The following is a 21,731-nucleotide window of genomic DNA, read 5'->3' on the forward strand; positions in this document are numbered from 1 at the left end:
AAGAATAGGTATTAACTCTTCTTTAAATGTTTGGTTGAATATCCCTGGAAAACCATCCATCCCTGGGCTCTAGATTGTTGGGAGATTTTTGATTAGTGACTCAATTTCTTTACTGGTTATGGATCTGTTCAAATTTTCCCTTTGGCCCTGTTTCAGTTTTGGTAGTTCATATGTTTCTAGGAGTTTGTCCATTCCTTCTAGATTGCCCAATTTGTTGGCATATAATTGCTCATTTTATTCTTTTATTATTATTTGTATTCTTTTTTTAATTCTACTTTTTAATTTCCTCTTTAATTTTTTGGTTAACCCATTCATTCTTTTGTAGGATGTTCTTTAATATTCAAGCATTCATGGTATTTCCAATTTTTTTTTCTTGTGGTTGATTTCAAGTTTCATAGTGTTGTGATCTGAAAATATACAAGGTATGATCTCGATCTTTTTGTACCTGTTGAGGGCTGATTTGTGACTTAGTATGTGATCTCTTCAGGAGACTGTTCCATGTGCACTCAAGAAGAATGTGTATTCTGCTGCTTTTGGATGAAATGTTCTGAACATATCTGTTAAGTCCATCTAGTCCAGTATGTCATTCAAAGCCATTGTTTCTTTGTTGATTTTCTGCTTAGATGATTTGTCCATTGCTGTAAATAGGGTGTTGAAGTCCCCTACTATAATGGTATTAATATCAATGAGTTTCTTTATGTTTGTGATTAATTGATTTATATATTTGGTGTTCCACCTTAGGGGCATAATATTTATAATTATTAGGTCTTCTTGGTGGATAGACTACTTAAATATGATATAATGCCCTTCTTCACCTCTTGTTACACTTTATTTTAAAATCTCGTTTGTCTGATATAAGTATGACTACTTCAGCTTTCTTCTGATGACCATTAGCATGAGAAATGGTTCTCCTTCCCCTTACTTTCAATCTACAAGTGTCTTTAAGTCTAAAATGAGTCTCTTGCAAGCAGCATATAGATGGGTCTTGTTTTCTTATCCATTCTGATACCCTGTGTCTTTTGATTGGAGCATTTAGTCTCTTGACATTTAAGTGAGTACTGAAAGATATTAACTTAATGCCATTGTATTGCCTGTTATATTGGTGTTTCTGGTGATATTCTCTGGTCCTTTCTAGTTTTTGTTGCTTTTCATCTTTTTTGTTTCATTTTGTCTTTTCTCCACTCAAATGATCCCCCTTAAAATTTCTTGCAGGGCAGGGCTGGTTTGTGGTCACAAACTCCTTTAGTTTTTGTTTGTCTGGGAAACTCTTTATCTCTATTTTGAATGACAGCCTTACTGAATAAGGAATTCTTGGCTGCATATTTTTTTGATTTGGCATATTGAATATATCTTGACACTCCTTTCTGGCCTGCTAAGTTTCTATGGATAGGTCTGCTGTGAACCTGATCTGTCTTCCCTTATATGTTAAGGACTTTTTCCCTTGCTGCTTTCATACTTCTTTGCCTGTCTGTGTATTTTGTGAATTTGACTATGATATGCCTTGGTGGTGGTTGGTTTTTGTTGAATCCAATGGGAGTTCTCTGTGCTTCTTCAATTTTGATGTCTGTGTCCTTGCCCAGATTAGGAAATTTTTCTGGTATAATTTGATCACATAAACCTTCTGCCCCTTTTTCTCTTTCTTCATCTTCTGGAACTCCTATGATTCGGATGTTATTCCTTTTTAATAAGTCACTGAGTTCTCTAAGTCTTGAATCATGATCTTTTGTCTTTGTTTCCCTCTTTTTCTTCATTACTCTCCATAATTTTATCTTCTAAATCTTTGATTTGTTGCTCCTCATTGTCCATCCTTGCCATTGTGGTATTCATTCAAGATTTGATCTTGCTTATAGCATTTTTAATTTCATCCTGACTAGATTTTATTTCTTTTCTCTCTTCATTAAGGAATTCTATGCTGTTTTTAACCCCAGCTAGTATTCTTATTATCGTGGTTCTAAATTCTAGTTCAGACATTTTGCTTATGTCTGTATTGATTAAGTCCCTGGCTGTCATTTCTCTCTGTTCTTTCTTTTGGGATGAATTCCTTCATTTTGTCATTTTGAGGGAAGAAAAAAATAATAAAAATTAAAATTAAAAAAATAAAAACAAAACAAAATATCAAAAGAAGCTAGATCCTAGGTGTGTTTTTGTCTGCTTGTTGAAAGAAGCCTGATAGAAGAGAAAAAACGAGGGAATGGGAGAAAAAATAATAATAAGATAAAATAAATAAAATTTTCTGTATCTCAGAATGAGGAAGAAAGAAAAGAAAAAAGGGAATAGGAAAAAAGGAAAAAATTAAACAAAAGCAGAAGCAAATAAAATGAACAAATAAATGAACTTGTAAACAGAATGAAACCCAAATGAAGTTACACACAGTTTCCCTTAGAACTGAAACTATGGAGCCCTCTATAGTCCATACACTAAGCAGGTGGAGTGACTTGTGCTGGTCTTCTAGGGGATGCTAGGGGATATGCTTGGAGAGTGCAGTTGGGCGGGGCTTGGTGTAATGGCTGTGTTCTCCACTAGGTGGCGCTGCTTAGCTTACTAGGGTGGATCAGTATGGTGTGCATGCACGCACAGGAGAGGTGGAGGTGGCTTCACTCAGTTCCCTAGTCTCTGGCACAGGAGTTTCATGCTCTGAGGGACCTGCGGTCAAACACCCCTACTTTGTCTCAGGATTCCGTCCATTCCTTGTCTCTACCCTGTCCATGTCCAAGCTGTCCACCTGCCAGGCAGCACCTCCCTCCAGAGTTTTACCTCGAGTGGGATTGTGTTTTAAAGCCCCATGCGTCAGAGACCCCTGCAGCTTGGACCCACACCAACTCTCTGGGAGAGGGTCTTGCTGAGCAATGGCCAGGTGCTGGCTTGCCCTAGAAAGCATTCATGTGATTGCACAGTGGCAGAGGTTCAGAGAATACGGTAAACCACAACAGACAGCCAGCACCAGGGTTTGCTGCACGCTGGCATCTTTGTCCCAATACCAGCAAACATGGCTGCTCTTCAGGGGTCCTCTGGGACCTTTGCCTGTGGGGAGGTCATATGGCTGCTACCAAATGCACTCCAATAAGGGGAACCACCACGGACCCCTCAAACCCTGCTGCCTCCTCCTGGGAATTTGCCCTACTTCCTCACCAGAGCACCACCAGGCACTGAGCTCCAAAACTTCATACTCTACGCTCCACTGTTTATAGAATCCTGGTGGATTGAAACCCTCCCCTTTCTCCCTGTCAATGATGTTGGGGAACAGATTTCTTGTTCAGTCTCCCCTGAAAGTGTTTTCACTCTTTCTGTCTCTTTCTCTCCCACTACATTCAGGGAGAGTGCTTTTCTTGCATGATCCCAAGTTGTCACGCTCCTCCCCTTTCCCTTTCTCTGTTCTCTTTCCACAAAAACAACTCCCCACCCTCTGCAGCTTTTCTCTCCTTGAGTTCACCTCTCTGCATTGTGTACCTGCTGTGTGGTTCAAGTTATGCAGATTGTTGTGTTAATCCTCAGCTCAATTTCCTAGGTGTTCAAAATGGCTTGATGCTGATCTAGCTGCATTTCAGGGACAAGACAAGCTCAGGGCTTCCATGTTCCTCCACCATCTTAACCACCTTTCACCAATACATACAGTTTTTATCTCATTTCTATTTTAGAAAACATAGTCTTAAAAATCACATTCAACTTACTGGCTTTAGTGTTATCTGACATGCTGTGTATTCTTCTGTTGGGCTCAGATATAGATTTTTCTCTTTTTAAATTGTTAATACACATCTAGTAGAAGAAGAAAAAGAAACAAGATATTCCTTTGTTAAATGTTCATTGCAATATTCTTATTGCTTTAAAACGTAAGGTTTATTCTCTCAGGAGAAACTGATTTCAGAAATAATTATCTTTGTATTGGAGTCAAACAAATAATCCATTGTGGAACTGAAATCACATTGGAGGCCCAATCTCATAACACCAAGTAATAAGTATATTTGCATTCTATGATCCTTGATTAGTGATATAATTTTAATATTCAGTACTTCTAAAAACATGCATATTATACAGAGGTTATTTCATAACACAATTTCTTTTTAGTTTGTAGTAAAATGTATTTTAAATTCTTAGAGAAAAAAAAAGAAGGGGAGAAAGAGGACAGTGACATTTTTTAAATATGATCTTATAAGCTTATTTGCATAAGTTTAAATTTTGTTTCTTTGTGAATTCAGTAGAAAATATTACTGGAATTTTAAAGAAACAGCATAATCAATTCAGAATTTACATCTCCAACCCCAGTGAAGTAACCTACTTTTCCATAATTTTTTTTGGCTCTGTACGCTGAGGAGGCAACATCTACTGACAGTGACTGTATTGTTTGTTAGTTTCCACCGAGGTGCACAGTGAGTGAGTGGAGTCTGTCCAGTACTCCAGCAGGCATAGGATACAAGGAAGAGTTTGTGAAGGCTCACACTATCTGTAACAAAACGTGTGGCAGGTTAACCGTACTTCTCAGCTCTTTATACCTTTGTTACACATAAATTACAGACAGACTGAATTGACTTCTGCTAAGAAACATGCTTCTCGGTAAGTAACATACCTTCCGAATGGTAGATTTGTTCTGAAGTGATAGAAAAGATATATAGGGAGGTATACTTGGCTTTGGATGTAATTTTCCAGATTTGTACAGATTTCATATAGTGCTGGGCAATGCCATGATTGGTATTATTTGTCCTACTAGGATTTTAGTTGATGAGGTATGGCACCTTAGAGTGATCTTGTACATGTATGTATAAATTAAAGAGGGAGCATGACTAGCATAACTATACTTTTTTCCCTTCCATTAAGATGAACACAACATTTTGGGGTTTAATTAGTAGTTGTTATAGACAACAGAGTCCATGTGATCTAAGTGTTAACATGACTTCTGGTTTAAAAATATGTTGCACTTCCATATGTTGTTAAAATGCTCTGATATGTCCTCTAGAAAGAGCTGGTTCTACATGATCATTTTATTGATATGTAACATATATGGGAATGCCTAGATTGTCAGTTTTAACATTAGTTTCAAGTAGGAGAACATTGAAAAAGTGAAGTGTTAAGCATATTTTTAGTAGTATTCACAATTATATCTTAAGTGTTATAAAATATTTTTAAATATAGCATTTGCATGCATTAGTCTTAATAGAAATCTGGCAAAACCTTTAATAGAGAATCTGACATAGGGAATCTTTCTCACTTTATAGAATATGATTAAATTAGAATTTCATTGGAAGCTACATAAACATTTTTAAAATGCTTCATACATTAAAAATGCTTCATTTATTGTCAAGTTAATATTGTGAAACACTGGTTGAATTTTATGCCATGGATTATTTATTTTAAAAACATTTTCTTACTAGAACGTGTCAGTAAGTGTACAATGCATTATGGAATTTTCCAGTTAATAAGGGCTAAACAAACATTTGAAATTTCTAGGAAATTAAGTGAAAACATCTTTTATTGCGATGGTTATACTTTGACCAGTTGTACACATTACTTCACATGTGAGAACAATTTTAGCCTTTACTGGAGTTATTCATTATGTCACTATTTAGGGATGTTTGATACCCATTTGGGACATAGTAAATATAACTAGGTTGGTAGTTTAAAAGATAAATTATATTTGTACTTCATTGTCAGGATGTTTGAATAATTTAAATATTAGTTAGGTCTCCACAGATTAAGCCTAAAATTGATGATGTATTTTAGAGGTCAGTTTTTGCTATAATTTCAAGCCTATTTATTATTCTACTTAGTAACAGTATACTGTTATGAAGAAAATACTGGACTAGGAATGAGGTGACACATTTGGTTCCTGGCTCCTCAACACTGCTCCTAACCTCTTCTATAAATCTATAAAATTATTTCGTAGAGTTTTACTTTATTTTTGCTATTCCACTTCTGCCCTCTTAGTTTTTTATTATGCTTTCATGTTGATGGAACTCTGTATACATGTATAAAATGAATTGGATGTTTTAAAAAGAGCCTTTATTTTATTTTATTTTAATTTAATTCCAGTATAGTAACATACAGTGTTATACTAGTTTCATGTGTACAACATAGCTATTCAACATTTCCATACATCACTCATCGCTCATCACAAGTACACTCCTTAATCCCCATCACCTATTTCACCCAACCCCCACCCACCTCCCCTCTGGTAACCATCAGTTTGTTTTCCATAGTTAAGAATCTGTTTCTTGGTTTGTCGCTCTCTCTTTTTCCTTTGCTTGTTTGTTTTGTTTCTTAAATTCCACAGATGAGCGAAATCATATGGTATTTGTCTTTCTCTGCCTGACTTATTTTGCTTAGCATTATACTCTCTAGCTCCATCCATGTCACTGCACATGGCCAGATTTCATTCTTTTCTATGACTGAACAATATTCCATTGTAAATATATACCATACGTTCTTTATCCATTCATCTATCGATGGGCACTTGGGCTGCTTCCATAATTTAATTACTGTAAATAATGCAACATAAGGGTGCATGTATCCCTTTGAATTAGTGTTTCTGTATTTTTTGGATAAATACCCAGTCGTGCAATTACTAAATCATGGGGTAGTTCTATTTTTAACTTTTTGAGGAAACTTCACACTGTTTTCCACAGTGGCTGCACCAGTTTGCATTACCACCAACAATACAAGAGAGTTCCTTTTTCTCTGCATGTCTCACCAACATGTGTTATTCTTGTATTTTTTATTTTAGAAGGGCCATTCTTTTATATGGGGGCTCCCTTCATATTATAAGGTTCAATGCTATTGATGGGGAATGAGTGATGGAAATAATTTACTATAGTTAACCTGGCTTCTGGAAAGTGCACCTAGGCTTGTGTGAGTAGCCACCATTTTATTTAACATTTACCAAGGTCCTGATACATATGCATATTTTTTAAAAGCTTCAAAGTCAGAAAATCCTTACCAATACACATCTTGAAGGTATTTATTTTTTTTAATCCTTCAATTTAAATTATCTAAACAGTAGCTTCTTATATGTAAAATCTGAAAAGATGTTACACACCGTATCCATTACTTCTCCATTTACCCAAGATTTCTCCATCTGACTGGAAAGTAAAAGTTTACAGACTTGAGCCTTTTCTGTCATTTCACTGAGATAATTTCACTATGGCTGAGGTGGCAAAGCATGAGCTTCAGATGACAGGAGTTTGAATTCCTCTACTCTGCCTCTACTTCTGAACGGTTTCAGGAAAATTGCCCATCCTTTCTAAACTCATTTCCTCTATACAAGTGGATACAACTATTCATCTCATAGGATTGCTATAAGGAGTGAGTAGGTGATATTTATAAATGTAAACTGTGGTACTTGAGCCTTTAAATTGGTGACCAGTAAATGGTAGACAATTACTGTTGTTGTCTTATGAAATTATCAACTCTTGATTTCTATTAGAATTTACCCTTCTCTCTAGGATTGCTGCAACTATATGGGTTTTATGAAGTTATTCACTCCAGTGTTCCAATAAGATGACTGAATTATTTTCCTGTGTGAATTTTGAGTCAACTAGAGCTAACTCTAAATTATAGTCATGAGCTATAATTACTTCAATGGTTAAGACCATTTTGGCCTCTGGGAGTGAAAAGTTGTATTTTATAGTGCATGTGAAAGAAGTATTTGTGAATTCAACTCTGTCTTCTATTCATACCTGGGTTAAAATGAGCCACGGTGTCGAGCTGTTTCTTTGGAACATTACATAAACTTACTTGTTCTTGGCCACATAGCAATTGGGAATATACAAACAGACCTGAAAGGAACCAAACAGCAAATCTTCACAGGCAGGAAACCCAATATTTACACATTAATCAATAGGGTGATGGTCACTAAGGTGGCTTATGACTAAGATTTCTTGTTCATCATGAATGGGAGCTGGCATTTTCAAGTACTTACTTCATGTTAATGTGTTCAACGGGACTAGACTGAAGCACAATTGTGCCACAGGCATTCCGACCCAGAGCCTCTCTGTTCTCCTTCCTCTGCTCCAGTAGGGAGTGCTCTCACATTCTTCTCATTTTCCCCCATCAAACTGGTTTTTCCATCTTCTATTCACACTAAAATGGACATGGGTTTTGGTGCTTCACCAATATTTTCTATGTATTCATATTTTAACATACAGAAAAACTTTAAGCTAAAAGTCTAAGATCCTAACTCCATGCAATTTGAAGTAATAGCCAGTGGGTTGGAAGGTTTTGGAGCAACAAAGAAAAGCAGATACATCTTTTAGATTATACATCCTCATTACCCTCCAAGGGGCAAAAATGCATTCTAGGGAAAAAAAAAATCTTAACTCTTCTTATGTATAAAGCACAGATCTACATATAGTCTGTATGCACAGATATACATATAGTATGTGGTATATCTGTGGTATTAAATTTTTGTGGGTAGGGTGATTAAGAAAAAAAGTGTCAAGAAGACCCCTTGGGGGGGTGGGGGAAGATGATGAAAAAAGTTGAGAAATGCTGCTGTAGATGAGAATTTTAAAGGACTCTGTTAAGCCTGTTGAGTATGAATTCTACTGAATTTGTGCTAAATATTTTCAGTATGAAGTAACATACTTCCAACTTAATACTTACATTGAAAAACAGTATTTATGTTCTAATAAGTCAAATATGCTCACTTGTTGTACCTTTTACTCTTTAATTATAAGAGTAAATAAAGGAGAAAGACTTAAGAACGAGAGGTACTTAAATTTGAATTCCACCTCCTCTCTTATTTGTTTTGTGACCCTTGGCAGATCACTTACCCTCTTTAGGCCTCATTCTTTTTGTCTTTAGTTTACCTGGGGATCATTGTGTCCACATTTCTATAACGTCAACATTGTGTATCACAAGTATTAATCAAAATAAGGTACATAAAACCTTCTACACCTGGCCTAGTACATTATAAGTGGATGCCAATTACTAGCTATAATTCTTTGTGTTGTACCTTTCTGTCAGTTACTTTCTTAAATTTATCATAGAAAAAAAAGATTTAAATTTGGGAGATAAAAGTATTGTTACCCATAAAATACAGAAGTTTCTCTAGGAAACATGTTAATATTGTCCATAAAGAGAAAGATAAATTTCAGGTTTCCTTTAAGCCAATAACCATACTTATTGACATAAATCAAAACCAGACGAAATCTACGGGGCATCTGGCTGGCTCAGTCAGAAGAGCATGCAACTTTTGATCTCCGGGTGAGCCCCACATTGGGTGTAGAGATTACCAAAAATGAATAAACTTAAGTTAAAAAGACAGATAAAATCTAAATTAAACTCTTTTTGGTCAGAAGCAGTCCTCTGCTAAATTAAACTTTTAACATATCTAGTTGCTAATGTAGCCTGTTAATGTAGAATGATTCATTTTTCTGGCAGTTTTGTTGAAATATGTTTTATTTAAATTCTATTCAGCTGTGAAGTCATTATCTTATTTCCCCTAGTACCATGAGAACTCAGTATCCTTTGGAATTGATGTCTGTTTATGACATAACTTTTGCCAGTAATGTCATCATTTCCTGTCTCTGTATAGATAATATTTGCTTTTAGGTATTCACCAACATGTATGGATTTGTAGGCTAGAAAAGTTAACTGAAAGGAAGTAGTGTGAATCAGCTGGTATTTCAAATTTGAAAATTCAAGTGAAGTGGAGTGAAATTCGCTATCGATACAAATCTTGAGGATTCATGTGAAATTGGGTGAATTTTAGTATCAATACAACTTTGGGGAAGATTATATTTGGTTTTTGTTTTTTAAAGAAGTGCCCGTAATTCTGTCTCTCCCCACCCCTTCACAAGTGGTTGCTCTGCTTTTGTGATAAATATTAAAACTCTAAACTACTGAATATTCCCTGGTTATTGATTTTTTTTAACTTTGTAAGATTAAATACTCTACAGATGAAAATCCAATGGAGAAGGAAGAGTGCTTTCATTGTAAGGATTGTGATGTGGCAAAACAGAATAAATGAGCAACTCTGAAATGCATGACATCCCTCCTTGCCTTTTCAGCTTATCTTCTTTTTAGGTACTTTATCTTATCAACATTGCTTCCCTTTTTCTGTGATAGAAGTCCTTTAATAACAAATAACCATGGAGTAGTGTTCTCCATCCCAGAGTTTGGCTTTGAGAGCAGAAAATAGGAGTTTGAGGAGCAGAATTAAGAGAATGCTATGGATAGACAACATGCTTATCCAGCAGAAATGGCCCACAAGTAGTGGAATTCAGAAAGCAACAAGGATCCAATTATTTAATACTCTTCCTAGCTCTCCAGGGAGCTGAGAGAGCAGAATTTCACAAGGTAGACAGATGTCACATTTCAAAAGCATATTAGAAATCAAAGAACCTTATTTGAAATAAAGTATATTGGCTCAGATTCTGTCTCTATATGCTTCAAAAATCATACTCCAAAAGGATTTGGGGGAGAATTTTTGACTTCATAAAGTCATTGGGCTGCAAAGTTGGATTAAGAATAAGAATACATATCTACTAAATGACACCCTGGAAGTTCTGGTGTATACTAGATAGTCTCTCACCCATACAGAATCATCTCATGTCTACTTGCTGCCATTTCACTGGAAGAATCTGAAAGTTTTCAAGATATTAGGAGACAAATGTTTCAGCAGAAATGTTGAGATTTGTAAGATAGCCCCTTTCAGGACTGACCAGTGAAACCTTTTCCCCAAATCTGGAAATCTAAAAGTGTCACCCCCTAGAGGTTAGAATAATCTTCACAGACTTGGAACTACAGCATGATGAGAAATTAATGTGGTACTTTTCATCATCCCTATTTCACTTAAGACGGACAAAGTGACCTAACCAAAACACGTCATCTAGGAAAATTGGAATTAGAACCCAGTTCACTACTTCTTTCTATTCATTCACTGTGCTTCTTTCTCTTTCAGGTAGGTAGACAAGAGACCTGGCCCAGGTGACAGGCCACTATATATGTGGCACACTTGTATATATGTGTGCTGGAAGGTCATGCAACGCCCCCTACTCCATCCCTTAATTCTGTATGCATCTCTCAGTCACCAAATACAAGATCTTCCTCTGTAGTATACTTGAAAATTCGTGGAGCCAGACCAATGACTTTTTTCTGTTAAAATTGTTTTTGCCTCCTCTCACCCATGTGCATTTCTCTGTTTCTTTCTACAGAAATATTTCAAAATAATTCAGAGAAGCATCGCCAATCATTTTTCATCCCTTTAGAAAGATTAAAGTGTCCTTGATTGATGTGGGCCAGTCACTAGCCAGTCTGTACTTGTTCACCAGCCTGGGTATTACTGAAACAAGAGCATGTTGCTGCTGCTGGTCACATATTATCCTTGGCTTTTCCTTCTTTACCACTTTCTTGAGGCTTGTAGGTCACTTTCCTGTGGATGGAAGAAATAGAGATGGATTGGTTTGATAATTGACCTGTGCCTGATATATTGGTTTTAAGTCTCATACAAAGTAAGAAGGACCTGACTATTCTATGGTGGGTCAAACAGTTTGATTGAAAGCATGATCAGCTGGGTTTTTCAAAGAGAGTATAATGAGGGATGTTTGCAGTGGTATGGTAAGTTTGAAGGGAGTCACCGATAGATGTCATCGTTCCTACTGACCCACCACAAACTCTCTCATTCCTGAAGGAGAAAGGAGAGGGAGTTAATGGAGGTGTCTAAATTTGGTGAGAGCTGAAATTGGAGGCTGTAAAGGATAGTACTCAACAAAAGCTGTTATCATAGGCAAGATGTCACTGCCAAATGCAGACAAGGAGGAAGACTGAAAGGAATATTCCAACTTCTCCCTTCTTCCCATACAGAATGGGCAAAGAATCTGGAATGAGCAAGGATCTGGGAGCAAACAGAGAACAACCAGCACGCGTGGTCTCCTGAACTTATTTCGAAACATCTTTCCCATCCAGGATTTAATTTGAACAATAACTGATGGAAGTGTTTCTTTAATGCATCATATTCCTCTGTGTTTTTTTTTTTAATGTTCTAGACATTTTAAAATTTTAACTCAGAATCCTTAATGCAAATGTTAATTGTTGAACTATGTCGTGGTAATCCACAGAGTCTAGTGAGGGGTTGGGATCTGTTTGCTTCTAAAAGAAATGGTTCCAACTTGGGGTGCCTGGGTGTCTCCATCAGTTAAGTGTCTGCCTCTTGATTTCAGCTCAGGTCATGACATGATCTCACTGTTCACGAGTTTGAGCCCTGTGTTGGGCTCTACATTGATAACATGGAGCCTGCTTGGGATTCTCTGCCTCTCTCTCTCTCTCTCTCTCTCTCTCTCTCTCTCAAAAATTAGTAAATAAAAATTTACTTAAAAAAAAAAAAAGAATGGTTCCAACTTGCCGTACTTCTGCATTTTTGACCATGCGTTTTTATGGTCTGCTGGTATTCTGTGACATTGACTGGCAGGTGTCGCAGCTGTACATGTCTGTAGCAACTCTGGCACCTAGTTCTGAATTCAACTATTTTCATTTCTCTGTTCATTTAGAAAAGGCATAACCATCACTGTAGTCATTTGCCCAACACATTTTTATTGATCATCTATTCTGCGCAGTAAAGGCCCTGAGAAAATTGAGGTAAGCAAAGAGAAAATCCTCCTGCCCTTAAGGAGTTTATGTCTTAAGTTTTTTCTAAGCTAGACTTTGAGACCTCAAGGACTCTCTTAAGGATCTTTAATCTTCTGATGCTTTTCTGAGAGGTGGGGGTGGGAGTGGGCAGAGGCACATTTTCCGGACCTTAGCTGAATTCTGAACTGTCAAGATTACTAAATAAATATATGAGGTATTTATGTTACTCTATTTAGTATCATTGTTGTCAGTCACTCAAAAAATTGTTTCTGAGTATTTATTATATGCTTGTATGTGTAGCGATTGAGAAATTAATAAAATATATTAGTGTTCGGGGTACTGTTCATCTAGTTGGGAAGCAGATATGCAAATTACAAAGGCTGAGTGTCAAGGTCTATGAGTCCAGCAAATGATTCCATTGTTAGGATGAGACTGACTATGAGAGTTACAGTAATAACCATAGCGCCCAATTTCCTGGCTGCTCAGGCAAGCAGTTTAAAGCCTCACTGTTAGCAATGTGTTGCTTTTATTTAATAGAAGTTCCATAAGTACTTACTTGTAAAAGTAGTGTTTCCCAGAATCCTACTGGCAGACTATTCAACTCTTTGAAACACACATGAAACAGTTCCAAGCTCAATGTTAACACTGGGAATAAACCACATGATTCTCAATTAGGGGATTCAGTAGGAATTATGGTTTTAAAGATCATTGAACATGTACCTTATACTAGTAGTATAGACCTGGACTCTGGAAAAATGCTCACTGAAACTATGAAAACTGAAACCACATAATCATGAAAAAGTTGTCCTAATAGTGGTAGGCATTATTTATGTATCTGAGCAGTTGCAACTACGGACTCTACTACTACCTATAAAGTCATAGCCGTTGTTATATATCCAAAGCTATGAGAAATGCTTGGTCTAAGCCAGAGTTGGGTAATCACCTGATATGCTGAAAGGAAGCTCAACAATCCTAGTTTTTGTCTAACTAAGACTAAAACTTTTCTCTGATAGTACGTTTTTGGCATGCCCAATGAAGCTCTGTCTTTTTAAACAATAGGAAGAAACACTCCTATGGAATGTATTTTTTATTTCTTCCTGACTCTTTTTTTCCTTATTTTTTTCTTTTTTTTTAAGTTTCATTAATTTATTTTATGAGAGAGAGAGAAAAAAAAGCATGAGTTGGGAAGAGGCAGAGAGAGAGAGAGAGAGAGAGAGAGAGAGAGAGAGAGAGAGAATCTCAAGCAGACTCCACACTGTCAGTGCAGAGCCTGATGTGGGGCTTGAACCCACGAACCATGAGATCATGACCTGAGCTGAAGTTGGACACTTAACTGACTGAGCCACCCAGGTGCTCCTCCCTTATTTTTTTTCTACGAAGAGGTGTCCCTGATAAAGAAAAGGGAAACTAATATTAGCCACTTTCCCTGAGGACAATAATCTTATTTAAGTTTTCCACAATATCCAGTGATTGGATTCACACCTTAGCTGCTACTTTAACACCAATCCATACACGTGTTATGATGCTATAGGTTTACCACCAAGAACCTAGGAAGCCTTTACAGAGCAACATTGACATCCTTTACCAAGTTATACATCATATTGGAGTTCTCACAAAAAACTTAGTCTCAGAGACTGTCTTATTGGAATTTTGCTCATTCATTCATTATAGTAAAAGAGATTGAGTGGCTTATGTACTGTATAATATAGTATGTCCATGAGGCTGGAAAAATATAAACTTATTTTTATACTGTGTGTTAGCTGTATTTTATAATATTTTGTTTGGTGTACTTTTCTTCAGCCTCCAGACACATTTTAGGTGAAGTACTTCTTTTTTTTTTTTTTTTTTTTTTTTTTTTTTTAACGTTTTTTTATTTTTGAGACAGAGAGAGACAGAGCATGAACGGGGGAGGGTCAGAGAGAGGGAGACACAGAATCTGAAACAGGCTCCAGGCTCTGAGCTGTCAGCACAGAGCCCGACGCGGGGCTCGAACCCACGGACCGCAAGATCATGACCTGAGCCAAAGTCGGCCGCTTAACCGACTGAGCCACCCAGGCACCCCTTAGGTGAAGTACTTCTAAATGCAAAGCAATATGTCCAATTATTAATCTAAAAAAGTACAACACATATCTTATTTTACCCATGTTTCTAGACTTTTTGGACACTGTTAGTATATATGTTTAGTAACTGTATTTTTTTCCAGATTAACCACTAAATACATTGCTTTACATTTAGAAATTTTTTTATCTGAAAACACATTCTGGAACATACTGTTTCAAAATATAATTTACATATTGTTTAAAAATAAGTTTATCCCTACAAATGCCAAATAATCATATTGTACACCTGAAACTAATATAATGTTACATGTCAATTATATCTCAAAAAAAATAGCTTATCCTATGTTAGTTACCTAACTTTACAGACAACGTGTTTAATTTAACCCTTTTTTTAAAAGTCACTTTAAAAAAAAAAGTTTATTTATTTTCTGAGAGAGAGAGAGAATGAGAGAGAGGGAAAGAGAGAATGAGAGAGAGAGAAAGAGAGAGAGAGAGAATCCCAAGCAGGTTCCACACTGTCAGCCCAGAGCCTGACATGGGGCTTGAACTCATAAACCCTGAGATCATGACCTGAGCCAAAATTGAGTCAGACGCTTAACCAACTAAGCCACCTAGGCGCCCCTTAATTTGACCTTTTTGTCAGATTTTCTTCAAATGGTAAAAAAAAAAAAATCTTGGGAGAAAACATGCATCCTGAAGATATTAAAGTGAGAATTATTTAAGCAAGTCAATGTGTTTTTCCTATATTATGCAGTTAAATTAATGTATGTCTTTGTGTTTTCATCCTTGAGTAATGTCAGTGACAAAGGGGAATCAACAATTGGCATTATTTCCAAATGTTTGCCATTTTGATACTGATAACTATTATGCTGCTTTTTGCCTTAATCAATTTTTCCCTTGTATCAGGGTATGACTGTATCAATTGTCTAGTAGATTTAATGCTGCTTAGCTGTCTAATAAGACAGGGAAATGCTTAGCTATCAGTCAGCCAGGTCTTATGCTGTGACACATGGATTCAAAGAAAATTCATAATGTTACGTAGATAACCACAAAAGACTTTTGTGTCTTGATTTCTCACCTCCCTACCTTATTGATTTGCTTTTTTCTACTTCTGATAAAGACAATGAATTATCCATTGTGTATGGAATAAATGTGAGTTACTGATATAGCCAAATGACTGAAAAGGCAAAGTGCTGCTTTCAAAATGACAGTTCGTTATAGGATTCCTTTTTCAACAATAATCCCACAGCCTGTGCACCAAGCCCAAGCATGAAGGATATCATGTTACCCTTTCAGCACTTACCAATATATCTATTACTTGGGCTTTTATTTATCTTCAAGCATCCCTTATCTTGAATAACGTATGGCACCTTCTCTCACCAATGCTCATTTTTTGTGTTCATCCCTGAATATAGAAACCCTATTTATAAAGCAAAAGTTTTCCATAGACCAATGTTGTAAACATGGACATCACATGGGAATCACAATTTATTTCTCTCTTTCATACTTTAAACATCCTCCCTTCTTCAAAAACATATTATTTAACATACAGTCTTTCCAAGTGAAATCTCTCACTCTGCTTTTGTGGTCTTCTAGAATCTTCAGGGAAGAACTTTGTTACATTGAGTATAGACAACATATTACAGACATGACAAGACTCACAGGTCTTCTATGCCTCAAAAAGAAAACAATGATGAAATCATATAGCTGTGAAATGGTTATGTATATCAATTACTGGCTCATGGATTTATTCAATAATATGTAATTATTGCCTCCTTCATACCAGGCTCTGTGCTAAGCACTGGGTCTCCAGGGATGATGTTTCTTTTCTCCTAGCCTGGAAAAGCGGAGAGGAAGGATACTTGTATTGGGAGATGCAATAGATATCATGATTGGAATTATGTTTTAAAATTTTACTTTGTACTGATTTTATTTTATTAAGCTTAACTTAAAAATGTTTAAACTAAAATATAACATGGGAAAATTTAAGAATATAGAAAGATATGTAATTAAAAGTAAAATTTTTCTTTCCTCTCCCCCAAGTCCTTAATCCTCTTTCCTCCAAACAAACTTTGCTAACAGATTTTATGCTTTGTTGCAGAGTAAAACAAAATAAAAAACTAAAACAAAACACACATAGACGCACAAACACACGTACATATATATGTTTGCAGGCATACAAATAGTAGCATATGGTATATTCTGTACTTTCATATTTTCACTTAGTATTTTATCTGGTGTATCTTGTTTATCTGGTGTACCTTTCCATAGAAGGACTAAAATTTTTGATAAAATCAAATGTTAGGAAAGATGTAATATTATATCAAGAACATTTATTTTTCTGAGTGAGTTTCCTATTACCTAGGAATATCTTAGTATTTATTTTTTATAAACAAGTCAGTAAACTAGAATACAATCAATATAGTTGGGCAATTAACATAGATGAATTCCTACCTCTTCTCTTTGGACATCATTCAGGTTTTAACAGTTGTCTTAAGAGATCTATTTATAGTAAAGCAATCTGTTTCAAAATCTCTCATTTCATTTAGTTACTATGTCTGGTTAGTTTCCTGTAGTTGGAATAGTTTGCCAGTGGTTTCTCTCTCTCTGGTTTTTTTTTTTTTTTTTTAATTTTCATGATCTTGACTCTTGAAAATTAATAGGCCAATTTGGATTTATTTCATGTTTCCTCCTGATTAACCTTAGGTTATAAATTGTGGACAGGAATTATATGAAATCGATGCTACATTCCTCTGATTGAATCCTGCAAGGTCTCAGGTGATTTTAATTTCTCTTATTAGTGATGATGTTCACTTTGATTACTTCATAAAGTTGGTGTTTTCCCAGCTTTTCAACCATAGAGTTACTCTTTTATTTCCCCTTACAACTAGTAAGCATTTTGTAGGGAGTTACTTTGAAACCATAAAAATATCCCATTCCTCATTAGTTTCTCCACTAGTTTATTTCTATCTGCATAGATCATAGTTTTCCATTTTATACATTTTATTTTTTTCAATTTTTAAAAAAGTTTTATTTATTTATTTTAAGAGAGAGAGAGAGCAAGAGCAGGGGAGGGGCAGAGAGAGGGAGAGAGAGAATCCCAAGCAGGTTCCATGCTGTCAGTACAGACCCTGATGCAGGGCTCAAACCCACAAACCGTGAGATCATGACCTGATCTGAACTTAAGAGTCAGACACTTAACAGACTGAACTACACGTGCTCCTCCTATTTTGTTTATTGAGTTATAATGCTGTTAGCACTTGTTTTGGCTTTTTTATGTAGTTAGTCCTTAACTTATGAGATTTATGCACATACTCTGTAGACGTAAACATCCTGTTCTGTTTTCCCCCATCCCTGGGATCTTCTCAGCCACATACCTACTCTTTTTTGTCTTTGGTATAGCTGCTATTGAAGGAAACCTTACTTCAATACCACGGCCATAAAGCAGGAGATTATGGCTTTCGGATCACTTTTTGATGATTTGGAGCTTAGTGATCTGTAAGTCTTAAGACTTAGCTGTATGGTATGCAGGTCAGGAGCCAGGGGGCTCTAGACAGGTGTGAGCAGCTCCAGGCTAGAAGCTTCAGGTTGGTCATGGCTTGGCTTGGCTTTAAGATTAAAGGGGCTTTAGGGACCTGTATAGAAATTTCTACAAAGAAGATATACAAAAGGACAACAGGTACATGAAAAGATGCTCAACATTACTAGTCATTAGGGAAATATAAGTTAAAACCATAATGATATGTCACTTCAAACTTTTTTAATTGGCCTTCATCAAAAAGACAAGACAAATGCTAGCATGGATGAGAACAAAAGTGACCCCTTGTGCACTGTTGGTGGGACTGTAACTTGATACAACCACTATGGAAAATAGTATGGAGGATCTTCAAAAGACTAGAAAGAATTACCATGTGATCCGAGAATTTCACTTTTGGGAATATATCCGAAGAAAACAAAACATACTCAAAGAGATATCTGCACCCCATCCTCATGTTTATAGAACATCATTTACAAAGAGCCAAGACATAAAACAACTGAAGAGGTCAAAAGTACAAACTTCCACTTATAAGATATATAAAAACTAGGGATATAATGTACATCATGACAACTAGAGCTAACACTGCTGTGTGATATGAGGGAAAGCTGTTAAGAGAGTATCCTATGAGTTCTCATCATAAGAAGAAATTTTTTTTCCTTTTTTCTTTTTATTGTATCTCTATAAGAAGATAGATGTTAGCTGAACCTACTGTGGTAATCATTTCACAATATATGTAAATCAAACTGTCTTGCTGTATGCCTTAAATTTATACAGTGATGTATGTCAACTATTTTTCCATGAAACTGGGGGAAAATAATGTAACAGCATCCACATATGGAAATCTACTTGACAGTTCTTTAAAATAAATGCATTTTATTGAGAAAAAAATATATATATAAAGTTATCTGGGAAGAAACCAATAAATATAGATTCTAAGAATTGAAACAAAGATGTCTTCACACATGTAGATGGTAAAAAAGAAAGGAAACGGAAAAAGGAAAGAAAGAAAGGCATCTTGGGGTTCAGGGAACTTGAGCATTCTAGGCTATTATAGGGACAACTTCAGCCACATTAGGGTTTCCTAGCCTTTTTTGTGCTAACTAGGAAACCTGATCAGTTTTCTCTGGGGAATGTTCCAGATTATAGCAGAAACTCACAGCTGTTAGCATTCTATTCACATATAGATAAAATGTAATATGGGAAATTTGAATTTCTGGAAGCTAGGACAAGTTTATATCAGCCTTACCTGGAGGGCAAGCAGTCTTCTTCTGTCTAAAAGTCAAAGCCATTGGAGCACCTGGGTGGCTCAGTCAGTTAAGTGTCCAACTTCAGCTCAGGTCATGATCTCACGGCTAATGGGTTCAAGCCCTGCATCGGGCTCTGTGCTGACAGCTCAGAGCCTGGAACCTGCTTTGGATTCTGTGTCTCCCTCTCTCTGCCCCTCCCTCACTCATGCTCTGTTTCTCTCTGTCTCTCTGTCTCTCTCTCAGAAATGAATAAACATTTTTAAAAAAGTCAAAGCTGTGACATCTGACACTAACAACTATAAAAAAATGTGTGAAATTTTAGTTGCTAAAGGTTTTCTGCTTCTAGATTACAGCTTTGCTTTTATCTATAATTATATTAAAATGGTATATTCATTGAAATCTTCTTCTCAAAGGAAGATATTCCTGGCCATTCTAAAAAAAATTCAATAAAAAATATTTTAAAACCATAATAATAATGAACTCAATGCCACTCACCTACTAACCTTATGGTAATCTGTTTATCTGTGACATTTAAACTAGGAATATATTTTGTTAATGTATTTCCTTCACAAATTGGAGATTGTGATGTTGTCTTGGCACAGTAGCCTATATTTCATTACACTTTTACTACAGTGCCAAGGCCAAAGGTCTTCGGTATCACAGGGAGCAAGTCAGGTTTATATTGGGGTCCTCAGCTGAAGACTCAGACTGTAAGCAGGAGTTCATTTAGCCATCCATTTCTTCAGTGGATATTTATTGAGCACTACTTGTGCCCAACACACTGTTAAGTGTGTAACGGGACACAGAGTCGAATATAACATCGGATTTGCATGTTTAAAGGATCCCTGTAGCAGCATTGTGCAGGATGGAATATAGGAGCGAGGCAGAGGCAGGAGAGCAGGCTAGAAAACATTGCAGTGTTTTCGCTATCGGGGGCAAGATGCCGATATGTGGTGAAGGCAGTGGAACAGACCAGATGGAACAGATTAGACCTAATGTGGTTCTTAAATAAACCCCAAGGGTTATGATTCCCTTTAATAATCAAATGAAAACCTTTGGTCTCCTCTACAGAGAGAAGATGTACATGGATGTGTATACAAGTACAGTTTCATAAGGCCTACCCTTCTGAGTCCCCTTCCTAAAGGGGCACAGGTCTGGCCCTGCAGGTCTCCAGAGACACCTGTCTGTAGTCCCTGTTCTACTATACTCCAAGAAGGGGAAGTACACGTCCAGCTGGGCTGATGAGAAGGTTCTATAGAAGACGTGGAACCTGAACTAGGACTTATAGGAAGAGGGGGCTTCAACAGGTCAGGATGGAGAAGCCACTTCAGAGGGCATCAGCAGTCTCTAGGCTTTTGGCACTTTGTGGATCCTCATGAACTGTTTGGGGAGCCACAAAGCTTGAGTCTCAAGAGTAACTGCTACTCAGGGGCAGGGGAGTGGGTGGCACCTGGGTGGCTCAGTCAGTTGAGCTTCTGACTTTAGCTCAGGTCATGATCTCCCAGGTCATCGGGTTCTGTCTTGACAACTCAGAGCCTGAAGCCTCCTTTGGAGTCTGAGTCACCCTCTCTCTCTGCCCCTCCCCCACTTGTGCTCTCTCTCAAAAATAAATAAACAAAAAAAAATTTTTTTAAAGAGTAACTGTAGGGACGCCTGGGTGGCTCAGTCATTTAGGCATCCGACTTCAGCTCAGGTCATGATTTCATGGTTCATGGGTTCGAGCCCTGCGTCACCCTCTATGCTGACAACTCAGAGCCTGGAGCCTGCTTCGGATTCTGTGTCTCCCTCTCTCTTGCCCCTCCCCAGATTGCGCTCTCTCTCTCTCTCTCTCTCTCTCTCTCTCTCACACACACACACACACACACACACACACACACAAATAAATAAACATTAAAAAAGGCGGGGGGCGGGGCGGGTAACTGCTTCTCAGGGACTCTCTCAAAACTCTCCCTCTTATGTGATGGTGTATATGAAACCCTTAGCAGTTTGCCTGACACATAGACCTCAGTCAGTGTTAGTTCTTATTATTACTAAGTACATCAAATACATAAAAGATAGTGAGATGTGCTGATGTTTCCCCAGATTGATAGAAGGTTATTTGACAGTGATGGCTTTCTTGTATCAGCAGTCCAAGAATTAGGAATAAAAACCAGATGAGAATAAGCCCTGAGAAGGTCAGCGTCCCTCAACCATTCTGTCAGAGTTTCTCCTTCATAAGCTTGCGTGCACACTGCACGCCTCCTAGAAGTTACAGAAGTTGTCCGGATGCTCTGCTGAGCCAGAGTGAAGTCAGACGGTTCTCCCATTTGCTTTGTAAGTCTAATAAGGTGG

The 21,731-nt window shown here is 36.9% G+C and overlaps 1 protein-coding gene and 1 long non-coding RNA gene across 7 annotated transcripts in view; one reads left to right on the top strand and one right to left on the bottom strand.

Moving 5' to 3' along the window:
- The window catches only part of ZNF385B (zinc finger protein 385B), a 317,841-nt gene that overhangs the window by 116,973 nt on the left and 179,137 nt on the right, over positions 1-21,731 (top strand). The window lies entirely within an intron of this gene.
- Positions 3,659-21,731, bottom strand: part of LOC125911520 (uncharacterized) — a 70,656-nt gene continuing 52,583 nt past the window's right edge. For 2 of the 3 annotated variants that reach the window (XR_007454350.1, XR_007454351.1), the window contains 6 exons: positions 13,112-13,200; positions 11,115-11,362; positions 7,907-8,067; positions 7,665-7,763; positions 4,274-4,438; positions 3,659-3,753 (listed from right to left, as the gene is read on the bottom strand). This is a non-coding gene — a long non-coding RNA (uncharacterized LOC125911520). Of the gene's footprint in view, positions 3,754-4,273; positions 4,439-7,664; positions 7,764-7,906; positions 8,068-11,114; positions 11,363-13,111; positions 13,201-13,889; positions 14,926-21,731 lie in introns of those variants that run through there. The other variant, XR_007454352.1, reaches the window with a different exon arrangement.

Source organism: Panthera uncia (assembly GCF_023721935.1).
Source record: "Panthera uncia isolate 11264 chromosome C1 unlocalized genomic scaffold, Puncia_PCG_1.0 HiC_scaffold_3, whole genome shotgun sequence".
In the NCBI taxonomy this organism is placed as follows: Eukaryota; Metazoa; Chordata; class Mammalia; order Carnivora; family Felidae; genus Panthera; species Panthera uncia.